This window comes from Manis pentadactyla, chromosome 14 (genome assembly GCF_030020395.1).
Source record: "Manis pentadactyla isolate mManPen7 chromosome 14, mManPen7.hap1, whole genome shotgun sequence".
In the NCBI taxonomy this organism is placed as follows: domain Eukaryota; kingdom Metazoa; phylum Chordata; class Mammalia; order Pholidota; family Manidae; genus Manis; species Manis pentadactyla.
The window spans coordinates 89,748,833-89,767,562 of NC_080032.1; the positions used below are offsets into that span (position 1 = coordinate 89,748,833).

Genomic DNA, 18,730 nt, shown 5'->3' on the forward strand with positions numbered 1-18,730 from the left:
AGCTTGATGTTTGCAGGGGCTGATCGGCCCTGGGACGGAGAAACCCCCTCCCCAGCCCCGTGACCCGGGGCGCCGATTTAAGCCTCTGAGCCTCTGTCTTCCCCGTGGTGCTGCTGGAAGCTCGTTACGGCGTTTGATGCAGAGCAGACACGAAAGGCAGCAAGGACATGCCAGGAAAAAAATGTCATCGCTCCCCAGCAAAATGGGAACAATAAAGAGTACGAAGTAAGGGTTTATTGTTGATGACAGTGATCTTTTCACAAAAAGAAGGAGAGGGAGAGAAAAGCACTCCTCTGTGTATTGATCCTTTGATTGAAAAATATTACTGATGTCTAAAAACAAATGCATTTTTTGAACTATGGTTTAAAATGAGATATGTCTAACATTACCTTCTTAATTTTTGAAGAATTACTTGTCAAACACAGGAAAGAAATAAAGAAATGAGAATTTTTTTTAAAAGTTTTATTGAGATATAATTGACATAACTGTGTTTGAGGCAGACAGTGGGTTGTTTTGATGCATTAATATATTGCAATATGATTACCTTTCAAATGGGTAAAAAAACATTAATGAATAAGGTGGATGTGTGTACCCATTTTCAGGGGGACATAGTTGGCTTGATTAATTTTTTTAACTATACAGTTAAAATTAGAACATTCTGTTATTGGCACGAGAATCAAAAGGCTGATCAAAGTATCAGGATGGATAATGCTGAAATTTTCACCATATTTGGGAAGGATGTTCAAGGTAACCAGCTGAAAATGTGGGCTCCTATGGTTCATGCAGTGCCCGCTGTGCCCTAAGGAGACACCTCAAGGCAAGAAGCAGCCATCCGTTCAACACACTGAGGCCAAAGACAGGAGCATCAACACCTGAGGAGGTGGAAAGGGGCTGGAAATGGGGATGAATCAATGCTGCATTACACACTATGCTAAGAAGCCTGCAGTTTCTTCCCTGTAGATAATGAGGCGGTGCGGGGGTGGTGGGGGTGAGGGCCGTGTGGGCTAGTCAGCAGGGGCCCCCCAGACTGAAGGCGGTAAGGGAGGAGGTGCTGGTTGGGAGGCTTGGCTGTACGGCGCTCCTGTTCGCATGGGCAGGTCTAGGGCCGGGCTCCAGGAGGTGGCTGGGTTCAGTTGACTGACTCAGCAGGTGAGTTGGTGGTTTCTAGGTGCTTTACATGCTTCACGCCATTCTCACAGCATCTCCATGAGGCTGATATTGTTACCACACTTTATACTTGGAAAACTTGGTCATAAAGAGATTAAGTCATTTGTTTAAGGTCACACACTAGTGCTAGTGCCGCAGTCAGACCCAGTGTGACTTCAGAACGTGCATGAAAGCCGCTCCGTGACGCTGACTGCCGCCACCACCCCACCCAATCCCGGAAACACTGCAGAACCACGTCAGAAGAGCTTGTAATAGAGAAGCTTGGAAAATTATCTTTTAGGAGAAAAATCAAGTTTGACACTCATTTCTTTCCCTTTTCCCCACTTAGCCAAAAAAAAAGGGCAGCCTAAACAACACAATTAAAGAATTAAAGCAATAATAACCACTAGGAAGCAAAAAGAAAGAAAGGAACTAGAATGGCAGATGTGTAAATAGTTAAGTAAACTCAGAATTTTAACAGATTTCTAATCATAAAAGAAAAACACAAGTGACAGATTGACATATTGACTACATAATATATATACATATATAATATTGATAGAAAATAGTTATAAACAAAATTTTAAATGATTGGCACACTGGGAAAACATTTTCAATGTGTAGTGAAAGGAGAATATTAATATTACAAGTAGGAAAAGAATTAATCAGAAAAACACTGAGAATGAAGGTTATAGAAATATGCAGAAGAATGACTACTCAATGTATAAAATGAGCAACTTCATCATTGAGCACAGAAATCCAAAAGAAAAATACAAGGTGCCATTTTTACCTATCATATTGGCCTAGATGTTTTTAAACATTTCTACTGGGTGGGATAAAAATAGATACTCTCAGATACCGCTGGAGGCAAGTGTGATTTGAATCAACCTCCCAAGAAATAAATTTTACCATATGGGAAAAAAAACAAAGTAGTCATAGGCTTTGACTCAGTAATTATCCTGCTTCTAAGAGCATCTCTTAGGAAAGTACTCGATTCTGGCTAAGGTCTATAATACCGACATATTAGAAGCAACGGCACCTCTAATCACAAGTCCAAGTGAGTTAAATAGATCTGTGGCATGGAATACTATGCAGCTATTTAAAGTACTGTTTTTGAAGGATATTAAAGTTTTCTGATAAAAAATATCCACAATTCAATAAGTTAAGGGGAAAAGGAAGATACAGACTTCGACCTGGCAGGACACAATTTTATAACACACACCACCGTGCACACACATACATATATACACACACATGGACACATAGCTATGGAGAAAATACTGGAATAAAATAGAACCAAAGAATAAAAAGCACTGGGAGGAAAATCCATTGAAAAAACTGTAGGGATGATTTTACTTTCTACACTATGCTTGTCTATAATTTTCTGTGAGTACTTAAAAATAATTTAAAAATAGAAAATAAGTTTTAGAAAACCATCCTCTCCTATATCAGAATGAGGATACATTACTGACACTGATGAAAGCTGTGAGACTACTGGACAGTGAAGTGAGCTGCTGGTCACCTGACTCGGAGCACCAATCCAGACCATGCCTCCAGTCCCCAAAGGCATTTCATTTTAAACTATTCATACCAGTCATTCATAAGTCCAGTTATATTACTGGAAACATGGGGACATTATTAGTGGCCAGAAGCTTTGGAATAACTTTAATATATGTACTTTAAAAATATATATTTATTTTATATTTTATAATATAAAAAATATGTTTATATGTTATAAAATATACATATACACGCACATACATATACAAACATACACAGATACACACGTATATGTATATACATATAGATGTATATATAATGTATAAATACCATATATAATTTACATGTAATGTATGTACATACATAACAAACTACATGTATACTTTGAAAGGAATAGAACTTTTTTTCTGAAATTGTTTATTACATTTCTGCATTTTTAAAAATTGCAGCCCTATTCAGCCTACAGTACTTGAAGTTCTGTTGGTCAGATACACAAAACCTCATTGTTATACTTAAACTAGTTAGTATTTAATGTGGACCCAAAATGTCATATTTTAACCTTTTAAATATGAAAAGGGAAGTATGCAATCACATACTTCAATGAAGCAAAATTTCATTTTCAGCCTCTTCTTATTATTTATGATTTGATCAGAATCACAAGGTGAAATTGCTCTTATAAATAATACATGAGTATTTCACATGCATTTTGATGTAGATTTATACAATGTGGAATTTTACTGCCTTATATTACTATGCATTCTTGGATTTTATACCAAAAGTTATAACCGGTAATAATATAATGCATTAGAATTTAGTATGATGTCACAAACCCCAAAAAGAATTTACAGATACAATAAACAAGTATATGATAATGTGCGCTTTTATTTTACTTGAATTCTGCTTCTGAAAAACAGCATTATTTGGGATAATAAAACAAATCTTTCTATTAAAAAAAATCAATGCCTTGAAAGCATTTTCATTATCTAAAAAAAAAAGCACAATTATTTCTACAAGCTATTGATTTTACCACTCCCAGTATGTGATGATAATTTGTTTGGTTTTAAGTCTTTTTAAAAGGATTTGTAACTTGGATATTATATAAATAAATGGCTTAGTTCTACGCTTAGTCTCTTCCCTTGTCCAGGTCTGTAGTGGGTCCTTGCTGCCCCTAACAAATGACCTCTATCCATGCTAGTTACCTTTTCTCCCACCAAAGAGAAGATTTATAAGACATCTATTTACATGCCATATGTGTCATATAAACATCTATTATATCTGCCTCACGTAGCCCACACCCTGGGTCATTCGAGAGACCGCATGACTTGGGCAAGGCATAGGGGAAAGGAGAGGGTATTTCACACTGATGAGATCTTCCTCTTTCCCAAACCATCGACTCCCAGGTCTGAGGTTCGAGAGGATGAAACACATCACATCATGCAGGAGAAATGTTTCATTGTGCTTTTTTTTTTTCTCAGAACAGAGATAATATGCAATAAGGAGGAAATCCATGAGAAAATATGGTCCTTCTATTTTAAAGTCTGTGTGTGCACGTATGTTTTGGGGTTGAACTAGAACTATTTCTGCCCTAATATCTCTCAGTTTATTACCGTCCGGTCATAACTTTGTTAGGTTTCATAATCTTCTTTAGAATAATTTGAATCCTGTATCTTTAAAGTAAGCAGAAAATCTTGAGATTATTTCTATTTACTACCTCTATGGAAAAATAAGATAATTTATGATGAGATGTTGGTCAAAAGGTAAGAAAGTTCAGTTATGAAGAATGAGGAAGTTTCGGGGATCTGATGCCCAGCTCGGCGGCTCTAGGTGATCACACTGTCCACTTGAAATCTGCAAAGAGAGTAGATTGTAAGTGTTCTCACCTCCCCACACACAAAGGATAACTATGTGAGGTGATGAATTTGTTAGTTAGCTTGACTGTGCTAATCATTTCACAATGTACACATCAAAACGTCATGTTGTGCACCCTGAATATACACAAAATTCATCAATTATACCTCAACAAAACTGGGGGAAAAGAAAGTTAAGAAATTGCATTAAAATATTAAAAATCATCTGAATATTACTTTTTGTGACCGAAACTTAGTTGTCTTTTTCCTAGGAATCTTACCTTGATTTAGCTTCAAACTCAGCTCAGAGGAAAGCAAAGTGTTTGGTTGGCATTTGCAAACAAAATGCATCTGTGGTGTAATATTTGATGCTACACAATACAAAGCCTTCCAAAACATAAAAGAGCCTCCCTAGTCATTCCATTAGGTCTTTAAAAGTAGGTGTTTGTATTTTTGCATCGACATCAGTTCTTGTACCCTAGGCAATTCCTGTCTGTGGTATGGGAACACACGTGGCGTCATTGAGTAAAGGTGTTCTTTCTTCCCATAGTTTGAAAGACTTGTAGCTCATATGTCTGGATCATGAAATTTCATTCCCATATGAGAAAACACTTGTTCTTCTTCTCTGATGACATATGGTGTGTATTCTAGGGAAATATTTTTAACATTAAAACATCACCAGGGGAAAAAAAGATTAGAGTGTTTTGACATTTCTTTTATTTAAACGCTTACAAGAGAAAAGTCAACCTTGTGGGATGAAAGAATCTATATTTATTCACACTCTTTTGAAGAAACATTATAAGAGGGGTTCAAAACATTTGTAATTACGTTTTACCTTGGAAAGCTTTTCACAATTCAATAGTCAATATTTCTTTTAAGGCATCTCAATAGAAAAGATAGATTTCCTCAAAAATCACATATAAAACTCGCAGAATTTGCCGTTGTGTAATAGTGGTTGTGCCCACAGGCAGCTGGAACTTAGGAATGAACATGGATAAAGTCCATCCACTCATCTGTTTAATCAGTCTGCCTTTCCCAAGGGGGGTGCCACCAGCCCCATGTGCTGCTGGGCCTTGTGAAATATGCTGGTCCTGACTGAGATGGACAGTAGGGTGAAGTACACAGTAGATGCCAGGAGTTAGTAGGAGAAAAAGAATGTAAAATATCAAATTCATAATTTCATATTGATTGTATATTGTGATAATATTTTTGGATATAGTGGGCTAAATGTATTATTAAAATAAATGTCCCTTTTTTCATTTCACTTTTTTACATGTGGCTACTAGAAAATTAAAGTTTGCATATTTGTGGCTTATTATATTTCTGTCTTTGTGTGCAAAACTTCTGAATTGAAATACTCGGCCCTCTTCACATTGGCGTTGGCCTCCCCTAGAGCATTTCCAGTTGCCTGTTCTTACTGGTTCCTGTGAAGTGGGGCTGCTCACCTGGTGGGCCAGGCTGGTCTCCCTGTGAGGTGGCCCACATTAGCTGTTCTAGCCCTGAGCCTCTACTGTAAGTCCCTGCAATGTGCTGGGTCTGTTACACAAATTGTCTTGTTTATTCTTCACAACGTGCCATGATGTAGTTTTTATAACCGCAGTTTTAAGATAATGAAACTGAATCTCAGATGGCTTGAAAACTTGTCTAATGTTGCAAAGTGACTGAGTGGCTATGTCAGGATCCAATAGTCTATGCGTCTTTAGAGCCCATGGTTTTTTTTCACTGTACAACTGGCATTCTTATATCTCAAGGCCTTCCTGGAAATCCATTAAAATATTAATTTCGATCAAGGAGTTATGCCCAAGTGTACTGACCTTGGAGGGTGATGCCAGTAGTTAGGATGGTTGTGGGTATCAGATATATAAGATTTCTCCAACCTCAGGTGCTCTACAATCAGTGTGCAGTTAAATATGTGCCTTAAGGAAAGGTAAATCATAGCATTCACTAAAAGGGCACTTTATCTAGACACTTCTGTGCACACATCATGACAATAATTAAATGATAACATTGGCCATATCTTAAAAATAGCATCACCCTCTTTTGGAACTAAAATTATTTCTTTGAATAAGAGAAAAGTCATTTGAGACTAAATATATACTAAAAACTCATTATTAAATTGTTCATACTTGGCCCTTTCTTAGTACTACTATTTGATGAATTAAAGAATGAAACCCATTAGCTTATGAAATCATTTTTAGTTAGAAACAAAGATTTTTTTCCTTTAAAAAACTGCCATGAAAATTATTAAAGAAGTACATGACATTTGAGAACATTCAGAATACTGTGTTGAGACCTACTTCAGCTTTATGCTGGTTGGTCTCACTGGCCAGGATTGGCCGTGATATCTTCCCTGATGCTCCCAGGCCACGACGGGGACTGGTGCTCATCACAGGATCCTTCCTGCCACATAGGTCTTCTGCCCAGAAGACCTGCCTTGGCCACCAAAATATCCCACAAACACCTGCAGGTTAGGGAAAGGTAAGAAAGCCAGATTTTAAGCAATCTGTAGTCACCCCTGAATTTTCAATGGTAATTCCCGTGAGACTGTGCCTTTCGGATCCACTTGGGATTTTCTGACTTGACTCCTGGCTCGGAGGGGTCTCAACCTTTTCTCAGATCCTGCTCGGCCGTCAGTGTACAGGTTACAGACCCCTTTATCATGAGATGAGAAGCTGTGTGATATGAAGAGAAATTGTACCTAAGGGACGCTGTCATTCATTCTTACCAAAAAAAAGTTCTGTCTTAATAAAGAACTTTCTAGTTCTAGGCATTTTCTAATATCCTGTTTTTAATCCATTGCTATTACCACCTATTATTATCTCCTGCAGTAAATGCAAAAACAAAAAAAGAATGTACAATATTTATTACTTAGTATCGAGGGAAAATACTATTCTGCGTGCAGACATCTGAAAGCTGGCTGCTCTGGTGCTCATCGTTTGCCATGACAACATGTACTTCAGGCTGCGCATGTTTGGAAGGAAAAAAAGACAAGTTTCTGTTCATGTATCAAGATTAGCTTAGTTTAGTCTTGTTTTTTTCAACCGTCCTTCGTCCTTCCCAACCCCCCGCTAGTTTTATAGTGAGAAGCCATATGTAAATCAAGGATGCTGGCAGCGGGAAGAGAGGCAGATGGGCATAAATCTTGAGGTTAAGCATCTTAATCATACTCAGCAAGTAAAAAGAGGGAGAAATGTAACAAGCTGCTTTTGCAATATTCCAACTTGTAATACTTAGGCTTTATTATGTAGCATATTCCTTCTTCTTGCAGAATCTCTGTTAATTGAATAAATTGAACCCTTTCCAGTTTGTCTTGGAATTTTCATATATTTTTCAATAAGTATATACAGACTACAAAAATATACTGTATACTTAGTCCATATTAAAATATAATTTAAAAATACCAATTAAAATGCCAAAAAGTTAACCAAATGATCATTTATGGGGCACCTTCTATATTTTAGGCACTTTGCATGAGGAAAGCATCAGGTTTTCTCTCTACCTCACAGATGGAGATGCTAAAGCTCAAAAAGGGAGAATAACTTAGTTATTATCACATATTAGTAAATAGAAGAGTTAAGATTCAAACATAGGTCTGCCTAACCCAGAAGCGAATCTTGCTCTTTGATTTAAGATATCAAACTATAATGTGTGGAGTGCTAAAAATGTGAAATTTTTTGTCTTTAAGCCCCCAAAATCTGGATTTTTGGCATAATAGCTAGAAAGCCTTTTGGTACTATTGAGGGTTCAGCCTACATGGTAATGCATTTACTTAAAGGCTTATATTTTTTTAAAAAAATGATCCTGCAGACTCTAATGAGTTGTAGCGTTAACAGGAGAAGTCCTGTCTGAAAAGTAAAGCCGGAGGCAGCGGCCCGCCTTGCCCATAGGGACTTGGAAGGAAGGCGCTGCGGAGCCCATAGACCCTGTCACCGATGTCACAGCGTTCAACTGGTAAAGAGAACCAGTGTGATTTTCCCCGCTGGTGGTAAGCTGAGGAGTAGGATCCTGACAAACCTTTCCATGTGCAATTTGAATGGAGTTTGGAGCAAAACATTAGAATAAAACTCAGGTACAAGCAAGTCGGCAAAGCCTCCAAATGAAGGTCTGGAGTGCCTTTGTCTTTGCACCCTGCGAAATGCATCTTATTCTAATTATCTCTTGATTTGGGCATGAATTACAAGACAATGAACTTTATTCAGAGTTGGGAAATTATCTTGTTTAATGAAATGGAATGTAAAGAGCCAATGGTCTCCCTATTAAAAGGAAATCCATGTGGGCTTTATGTAAAAGAAAACCTGTAAGGATTAATACACATGTGAGCTGACTTCTCCAGAGCTTTTCCTGAATACTTTTATGCCAAAGGTAAGCTCTGCCTTAAAAGTAAGGTGAAAAATGTGTTACACTGACTGTACTGAACATTCTAGAGTCTGAGCATCACCACAGATCTTTTGGTTGACACACACACTGTGCAATGTGTATGTAGGTGCGTATGTTCCGGTTTCCGTAAGTTTCAGTAGAGAATGGGTATGTGTCCGTACACACATTCCTTATTCCTTTGTTTTGGGAAGTTACAATAGGCAGATAAATGAAAACTTGCTTTCCTTTTGGCGGGAAGTAGAAAACCGAAGCAGGGGCTGTGGTGGGCCGGGAATCCTTTCCTCAGGCCACGTAGACAGAGAAGTACTTCACCCCAGTCGCTTCCACAAATGCCCCTTTGAGGGAAGTGAAGGAGCTACAAAAGGCATCATCAGATGTGGACACCTTCGTGCTCAGCCACCAGAGCACACGTTTCACATGGTTTGTGCTCCATATTGTATAATTTTATAGCAGTTAGATTTAAATGATATGTCACTATTCTCATGGCATGAGATTCATTTTTCCTATTGCTGTCTTACTAAATGGAGCAATTACCCTTAAGAATGGAAGCCAGGTAAAAAAAAGTCTCTTGGCCAGAATTTGTGTTAACCCCTGTTCCATTTTTTTATGTAATAATTTTTTCTTGGAATTGTGCTTTTTGTAAGGCTTTTACTGTGTCACAGAGAAGTAGTAGCATTCATAGCTGAACAGAAATTTAATTTAAATAAGCTGGTGTTTGAAATAGATAACATGTTCATTTGGGGAAGTTAATGATATGGTAAAATAAGCCCAGGGTTGCTTTCCCCTATAACAAAGTTTTTGTTTTGTTTTTTTTTTATAGAAAGCTCATGTTTCTCTGAATGTTTAAATGATTCTTTTTGCCATTTAGAAAAACATGAAATCAGTTCTGCATTTACTGTTTTAACCATTTCTTGCATGGTATGACACCTTTAAAGCAAGATAATACCATCTGAATAAGAGGGCTGCCCTTGGAGGTCATTTGCCATTTGATTAACCTGCCATGAATAATGCTCTATATACCTTCTTTGGAACATTTTTGGCTTTATGCCTCTCATAAGGAAAAAATAATGGACTAACACATTACTGCACTTGAAAAGTATAAATAGAAAATGCACGAATTCCTTCATTTAAAACATAAAAAATTCTTCACACATAACAAAATAATCAAGCCATATTCTTTTTAGTTCATAATTTATTTCAGTGCAGGTACATTTATATCTTGCAGGATCACATTAACATTTTGAAAGTAATAGTTGTTTAATGTTTTATAGCAATTCAACTCAATAATTAGAATCCTTGTTTTAGGCTGTAAAATGTTGCTTACTCAATTTTGTGGCTTTCTAAAGAATTTTAGAAAGTTTTCAGTATACCTACAAACAGGCTAATATGTAAATATGGTAAAACTATCAGTTTGATGGGTGATGAGGAGAGAACCTGTTTTCTTCTTAGTAGGTTGTTTTTTTCATCTGTTTATTGGTTCCCTGCTTGCTTCTCTGTTGTCCGCCTGAGAGGTCCCCCGCTAGCTGGAAAGGCAGAATCCAGCCTCAGTGCGCCCTCTCTTCCCCTTCATTTTATGATTCCTCACCAAGCTTCACCCGCTGGCATTGCTGCCTCAGCGAACCCAAGGGGACCCCCGTGGTCTTGTCCCCAGAGGGACCCGCCGGCAGTGCTGTCCCCCTGAACATCTGCTACCTCGACTCCGGGCTCCAGGGGCCCTGGGACAGTGTCTCTGAGAGGAGGGGATGTGTGCGCGCACCCGGGGGCCAGGGTGGAGTGGAGAAGGCTCCTCAGACATGGGTGTGGGGAGAACGGCATTGATGGGGGACAGAAGGGAGGTTCAGGGGAGCGAAGCTGTCCCACCAGCTGCTGCAGGGCGAGTGAGTGGCAGCGCGGGTGACCTTTAATATTTAGAGAGTGTCTATGTTTACATTGGTTGGAAGGATCCAGCTACTCAGAACTGCAGAAATTTGACAAAACAGATGCTTTTCTAGAAACTGTAAAACCAACAAAAAGGAGAAAAATACAGAGATGTGGCTTGACTATATAAAAATACTACGAGTTTCATCATGTACATGGATGTTCACTAACAGGCCAAAATAAATAGTGACTAACATAGATGAAAGCTAGCCCAGCAATTGCACGCATGCTGTAAACCTCACCACGGTTGGTCTTCACAGCAGCCCTGGCAGTGACATGCACATAATGTAAATTGTCCCAACCGTGGCAGAGCTGCGATTAGAAACCGAGCGGTATGATTTCAGAATATGTGCTGTGGGTGTAGTAGGTGGTGAACAAATGAGCAGAAGAAAAACATCAGCTTTGGGAAGATCGCTTGTTGAGAAGTAAAATAGGATGCTGCGAGAAGGGGTGCTTAGGTGACTGTTCTTGACTGGCAGTTCAGAGAGCCCTTCTCGGGTGTAAGCAGAGCAGTGCGTACAAGATGCCAGCAGAGAGGAGACGGGGCGGCCAGGGCAGGGGCTGCACCGCACGGGGGGGCTTGGTGTGGCCCAGGAGCAAAGGACAAATGCAGGCTGACATGGGACCCGGTGACGTGGGAGAGGGGAACAGCACGAGGGGTGCATGAGGGCTAGGGAAGGGGGTTTGCATGTCCTGCTCAGTGCGACAGTCACCACCAGAGGGAGTGACACAACCTGGTTTCAGCGTAAGTGGTCATTTTGGCTGCTCTGTGCAGTAGGTATTGTAAGGATCATAATTCCAGTTATAAGCCCACGTCCACGTGGTCCAGGTGCATGAGGACAGTGGTTTAGACTAGAGTGTGACTAGTGGAGACAGAGACAAGTGAACAAATTCTCACTGATCACTGTGTATGCATGATCCTCTTTGATATGTTGCTGGATTCTGGTTGCTAATATTCTGTTGAGAATTTCTGCATTTGTATTCCTAAGACGTATTGTCCTTTGATTTTCTTTTTGTGTGATATGTTTGTCTGGTTCTGATATCAGAGTAAGATGGCCTCCTAGGTCGGGAGGTATTCCCTTCTCTTCTTTTTTTGGAGCAGAGGGTGAAGGGTTGATATTAATTCTTCTTTAAATATTGGGTAGAATTTACTAGCAAAGTCATCTGGACATGGGTTTTTCTTTGTGGAGAGTTTTAAAATTGCTAATTCCATCTGTACTTGTTCTGTCCCTTTATTTGTCATTGGTCTATTAGGTGTGCCCTTGACTTAGTGTCAATAGTTTGTGTCTGTCTAAGAAAATGTGTGTTTCATCTAGGCTATCTAATTTGTAGGCATACAGTTGTGCACAGCATCCCTTATAACCTTTTTTTAGTTTTGCAAGGTCAGGAGTGATATCTCCTCTTTTGTTGCTCATTTTAGTAATTTGGATCTTCTTTCATTTTTTCTTGGTCAGTCTAGCTAAAGATTCACCAATTTTGTTTATCCTTTCAAAACACCAATTTTTGGTGTTACTGATTCTCTGTCTTGCTTTTCTTTTCTTTGTTCATTTATTTCTGCATCAATTTCTGTTGCGCAAACTGACATTTGTTGCTTGTCACCAGGAGCAGGAGTGAACGCGTCTATCCACTGCCTCTTGGTATCAGAGTGGCTAAGTCAGCACAGGGCAGCCAAGCCCTGGGTGTGACGATGCCGGTGTACGCAGAGCCAGACCAGCTCCACAGTGGGTGTAGGTCTGCTTCTCTCTCTGTCGCCAGTGGGTTCATCCAGTGTAGGGCACTTAGCCTCTATGCACCCATCTTGTGCTCCAGAATAAAGGACTCTGTCCTCTCCCTTCAGGGAACAGATATAACAGTGCGGTTGGCCGGGTGCCCTGGTAGGCACATGCTTCAGCAGAACAAAGGAGTTCACATTGAATCTGAAACACAGAATGGTATTCCTGTACAGGGCGATAAGCCGAGCACATGCCATGAGGACGCTTCATCCCTTGGTAAGGTGTCCCAAGCCCAAGCCCTGTTCTTACACAGCCGTGTGGAGGTCTGTAGGGGTCAGAAGACTGCATGCACATGACTGCCTTTCCCAACAATCTCCTCTGTCTGCTTTGTTTTAGCTTGCTCTTCTCCATCTAATTTCTGGAGATATAAAGTTAAATTATTTATCTGGGATCTTTCTTCCTTTTTAACTTTCCCTATTAATAGTGCATACCATAAGTTTTGATTTATTGTGCTTTTGGTTCATTCCTTTTAAAATATTCTCTAATTTCCCTTGCAATTTATTTTTTGACCCATTGGCTTTTTAGGAGTGTGTTGTTTAATTTCCACAATTTGTGATTTTTCCCAAACATCCTTCTGTTACTGATGTTTAATATAATTCCATTATGGGCAGAGAACACACTTGGTATTGTTTTGACAGTCTTAAATTTATTGAGGCTTGTCTTATGGCCCAGTATATAGTCTATACCACAAAATGTTTCACGTGCACTTGAAAATGATGCATACTCTGCTTTTGTTAGGGGAGCATGCTATGCATGCCTATTCGGTCTAGTTAGCTTATAGTGCTGTTCAAGTCTCCTATTTCCTTGCTGATAATACAATCTAGTTGATCAATCTGTTATTAAAGGTGAAGTATTGAAGCTTCCAACTATTATTGTTGAATTATCTATGTCTCTCTTAATTCTGTCAGCTTTGTTTTTTGTATTTTAGGTTGCTGTTGTTAGGTTCATATGTGTTTATAATTGGCATACGTTTTTGATGCATTGACCCTTTTATACATTATACAATCTATTTGTCTGTGTTAGTGTAGACACACCAGCTCTCTTTTGGTTATAGTTTATATGGTGTATATTTTCCCATAGTTTTACTTTCAAACTATATGAGCTTTGGAATCTAAAGTGTTTCCCTTGTAAACACTACATATTTTTAAAAATCCACTCTGTTAACTTCTGCCTTGTGATTTGAGCAGTTAATCTGTTTATGTTCAATGTAAAGGAGTTCTACCTAACTTACTCATCAGCTAAGCTCCAGTAGAAAAATCATATGTGACAATGGTGTCTTCTTTCAGGGAAGAAATGAGGCCTCATCTGTCTTCCTGATCGTGAGAATTACTCTAGAGTCCATTGCAAGAACGTCTCTAGAGTATACACCCAGAAGTGGCTTGTAGAGTGTGTTCATCATAATTTTACCACATTATACTAAACAGTTCTCCAAAGTGATTGTAACAATTTAAACACCCATCATTCACTTCACACTGTTCCATATCCTCATTGATTGTTGGTATTGTCAGACTTAACAGGTTTTATCAAACTAGTAGGTGTGTGGAAGCATCTCTTCACGGTTTCAATTTTAATTTTCTTGAACTCTGATGGGTATGAGCACCATTTCATATTAAAATTGGCTCATAGTTGTTGTTGTTTTTCCCACTACCTTTGTCAGGTTTACTAAGACAAGTTTTCTTCTGTCTTTATTATCTGACATTTAAAGTAGGATGGCTTTGCGGTTTGTTATGTGATATTTTTTTACCCTATGAGAAACATGTGCACGTTGTCACAACAAAAGGAAAAACTCAAGTAGCGCCAGAAGACATAAAATTGAAAGAAAGCACTATCACTCTCAGCACCCCCTCCACAGAAGGACCACTTACAATCCACCTGTGTTTAGTTCTTCAGGCTTTTATAATCCTAAATAATTTCATTACCCTATTTTTTTTTAATGCATTGGCTTTAAACAGAAGCTCTTGACAACAAGCCATCAAACATGGGAGACCGTCTCTCTTGTACCTTCTAGCGCCCCGCCCAGACTGCTCTGCAGTGTTCCTTATTTATTCTCTTAGTTTGGGTCCCTCTATTTCTTAGCTTTAAATAAGAGCCGCATATTTCTCTTACCTCCTCTCCCTTCCTCACCCCCCAAAACTTTCATCAGCTATATGATTTTTACATTGTGGAGGTTAATTGCACACTCTATCCCTGGAACTCTAATTGCCTTCCATGTTTTGTCTATTGATTTAGCCCCACATTTATAAACCCAGTAGTGGTTTTTTAAATTATATGCCATATTTTTTAATTGCAGTCCCTGAAGGATCCAATAATATAACTCTTTGCAATGCAGTTGACTTGGTGACATTTAATCTGTTCAAGTGGAAAAGCCGTGTAACCGGTGCCAAGATCGGATAGATGCTTTTTCCGTACTTGATGCATTGACCAAAACTAAAGGCAGTGAGAGAAGAGATGGTTTCCACTGCACTCCTTCCCTTCTGATTTTCATACACGCCGCCTCCTTGCTTTGTGCCTCTCTGGAACATCCTGGAACGGAACCATGCTCGCTGAGCCTTGGCGTGTGCCTCTGCTCCAGCGCCCCTCACCCCGGATCACATACGTCCAAACCCAGTATCTTGTTGAAACTCATCACAGTCTCTATCTCACTCATATTCTCAGCGCAACTATGGATTTATTCCCTCTTAGATATCTTCATTAAAACATCAACAGCAGTTATAGTTGTTAACAGAGGTGATCAGCTTCTCATCCTGAAGTGAAATATTTTTTATCTTTGAATATCCAGGAAACCGCCTAAAAAATTAACTTGGTTTCCTAATTTTCAGCCACTGGGGTTTAATATCTGCAAAAAGCCCATTACTGTACCCTCACAAACAAGGCTTGGTAGAAAGGGTAAAAATTACATGCTTCCCTAGCAGTAAAAACATTTAAGAATTTGAGGTGTGGCATAAGCTTCCTTAGGAGTGTAGACATGACTTATTTCGAAAAGCAAAGCAGGATTAAGGCTATTGTAAAAGATAGATTCAAAAGCCTCTCAGGATCAAGAATGATACATCTTAAGTACTAGAAATGATTGTTAAACACTGGTTTTCTTTTCACATTATTCTTCTTTCCCGCCTTCTGTCACATCGGTGGGGTTAAGCTTCAGCTCCCGGTAGCTTCCCCTCCTGCCCGCATCTCACTTCTCCTTAGTAGCGGCCCCAGGAGGGCACAGTGTGAGAAGAGTGCCCACCAGCAGCGCCGGCACCACAGCCTCCCGCGTCCCACAGGGCGAGTGTGAGTCCGGCACGGCGCAGGCAGCCTGGCCGTCCTGGCGTTTCGTGCGGCTGTCGCCGTGGGTGTGCTGGCCCAGCGTGCCAGAGGGTCCCTGCACCAGACAATGGCATGCAAATCTTACAGTAAGAATGAGAAAAGGGGCCCAACCAGTGTCTCACCTTCTGAGGTTCCTAAACTGAAAGGAGGGCAGAATGTCCTTAGGTAAGGAAGGGGGATGCCAGGGGGCTCAGCGGAAAAGGAAGGACGGTGCTAGGGGGCTCAGCGCCCAGACTCTAGGAATGAGGCCAGGAGACTACATGGTATTTATAATTTTGAGCTGGGTGAGCTTAATTCATCCAAATAATGTATGTAAACACAGAAAACACTGCCTTTGAACACTACCTAACAGAGCCTGGCAGGGCCCCAGACCTTCAAACGTTCTCAAAGTGAATCATGACATAACAATGATTTTTGAAAATCCCTTCATCTCGCCAGGTTGATGGATGATACTGTCCAAGTCCCCATCGGGCCAAATCAGGTATTTCCGCACCAACACACACCCAGCTCTGGAGGCGGAGGCCCTTTTGTCACTTACTGCTGCCAAACAACATAGGAAATACTACTAATGAACATCATTTCTAATGAAATTTTAAAAATCTGTTTTAGAATTCAAACGAAAATTTCCCCACATACTTGGGAGATAATCTGAAATTGTCTCATCTTTGAATACCTGTTGAATAATGAGAAAGGAGACTAAAGATGACTGGATTCTTGACTTTCAGTATAATAACAACATTTTCAATTTTCAATTCCACCTGACATACAATATTTTATTCGATCCTCACAGCAGCCTGTAGGTAAGCCGTAATAGCGTAGCGGCTAAGAGCTTGGCTTTGGAGCCATAGATCCTGGGTTTAACTCTAAGCTCCGTATTTAACAGCCTTGTCACCTTGGACAGGTTACTTAGTCTTTCCAAGTTTAATATTCCTTATATAAAACAAAGTGGCTAGTGGCATTTACCTCTTAGGATTGGTTTGAGAGTAGGGCTATAATAATGTACTTAACTGCCTCATCCATTTAAGTGGGTGTTAAGATGCATCCTCACCCCCTGCTTCTTCTTCATCATCATCATCATCATTATTTCAGAGGGAGGAATCAGGTCCAACAGGGCAGCTGACTGTTCCCGGGGCCATAGCAGGTGGGATGAGGCACGCCTGGAAACCAGCTCCTCTCTTTCCTTTGACAGGGTTTTCTTTTTACATACACACAGAGCTCTTCCAATGGAGCAGATCCTGACGGTTTTCTGGGGCTGTGGTAGTTAAATTTAGCCAAGAGAAATTGCATTTAGATATTAGGTAACATTTTCATCTGCTTGAATGCACTTTGGAAGCATTGTTCTTACTTGTTAAAGTTTAAGAAAAGACATAGACAGAGCTGCCTCCCCTGTACAATTACTTATGTGCTTGGAGATAAGTAGCTGGACTCAATTTTTTTTTAAGGCTAATTTTGGTTTTCTGATTCATGACATTTTCCTGTGAATAGGTGTTCCACAGAAGCCTCAGTTTATTCTTCAGTTTGGATAATGACTTTAGCTGGTTTTCATTATCTTAGATGTCAAGAGCTCAGCATTTCTTTTCTGTATCTGGCTTGGATATATTCCCCATAAGCAATCATTTTAGGATCCTAAGAATCCTAAGTTTCTAGGGCTGTATTAGCTTTTTTCCTGTTGCTGCATAATAAATTGCCAAGAATTAATGTCTTTAAAAAAAACAGCCCCTTACCATCGGGTAGTTCTGTAGGTCAGACGGCGCTGGCTTCTCCGCTCAGGCTGCCGTGCTGGCAGTGGGCTGTGGTGTCCTCCGGAGCACGGGGTCCCTTGCCAGGCCTGCTTCTCTCGCTGGCAGGATTCAGCTCCCCGTGGCTGTAGGACTGCAGCCCCCGTTCCGCGCCCTGCTGCCGGTCCGCTCTCTCTTCCCTGGCGGTCTTGCATGTTCTTGTCCCAGAGCCCCTCCATCTCAGCAATGGAGCGCCCCCTCCCACCTCAGATCTGGGGGCTGCCTCTCCTGTTCCCAGCCAGAGAAGGCTCTGCTTCTAAAGGGCTTGTGTGATTCGGTTGGGCCCATCCCCCATCCAGATTACCTTCCTTTTGATCAAATCAATGTCAATTGATTAGTAATATTAATTAAATCTACAAAAGTTCCTTGAGACATATAAGGCTACATGTTCACAAGAGTGATATGTTATCACATTCATAGGTTCTGCCCAGGCTCCAGGGGAGGAGAGGACCAGGGGTCCTCATAGACCCTCACTGGGGGTCCTCATAGGCTTTCGCCTACTGCAGGGGCCTGGGTGGGGGTCTGGGACAAACAGATGTAGGCTCCAGAGCTGGCTGAGTATCTGTCTCGTCATCGTCTGTTCTCAAACCTGCCCTCTTCCCAAGTTCCCTGTTCTATAATTGTCACCATGTTTAGCATAAGTTCCATTAACTTTAATTTCAATAATATTTTATATCCGTCCTCTGTATCATTATAACTTAGTCACAGGCATATCCTCATGCATCACTACAATGATCTAGATTCCACCCTTTCTCAATCTGAGCTCTCACTTCCCTCCAGCTCTCCAGCCTTCCTTCAAAACAATGAAGTTATAATTATACCACTTAAAAAACAGTCAATCGAATCTCTTCTGTATAGCGTCAAGTCACACCTTCAGTGGAGACTTTTAAGGCCGTCAGCAGTGTGGCCTCACTGACAAATGACAGCTTTATTTTGCTCCCCCTCAGTCCATAGCCCCTGTCTTTTGCATATCTAGGCAGGTTTCTCCACTGCTTCACAATACAATGTTACGGTTCCTACCAATTTCATCCCTTTATCTGAGATAATCCTTTGTCTTGATATATTTTTCTTCCTTCAAGGCGCCATG

The 18,730-nt window shown here is 40.2% G+C and overlaps 1 protein-coding gene across 5 annotated transcripts in view; it reads left to right on the plus strand.

Annotated features, from left to right (window-relative positions):
* Positions 1-18,730, plus strand: part of TMEM117 (transmembrane protein 117) — a 393,659-nt gene that overhangs the window by 296,290 nt on the left and 78,639 nt on the right. The window lies entirely within an intron of this gene.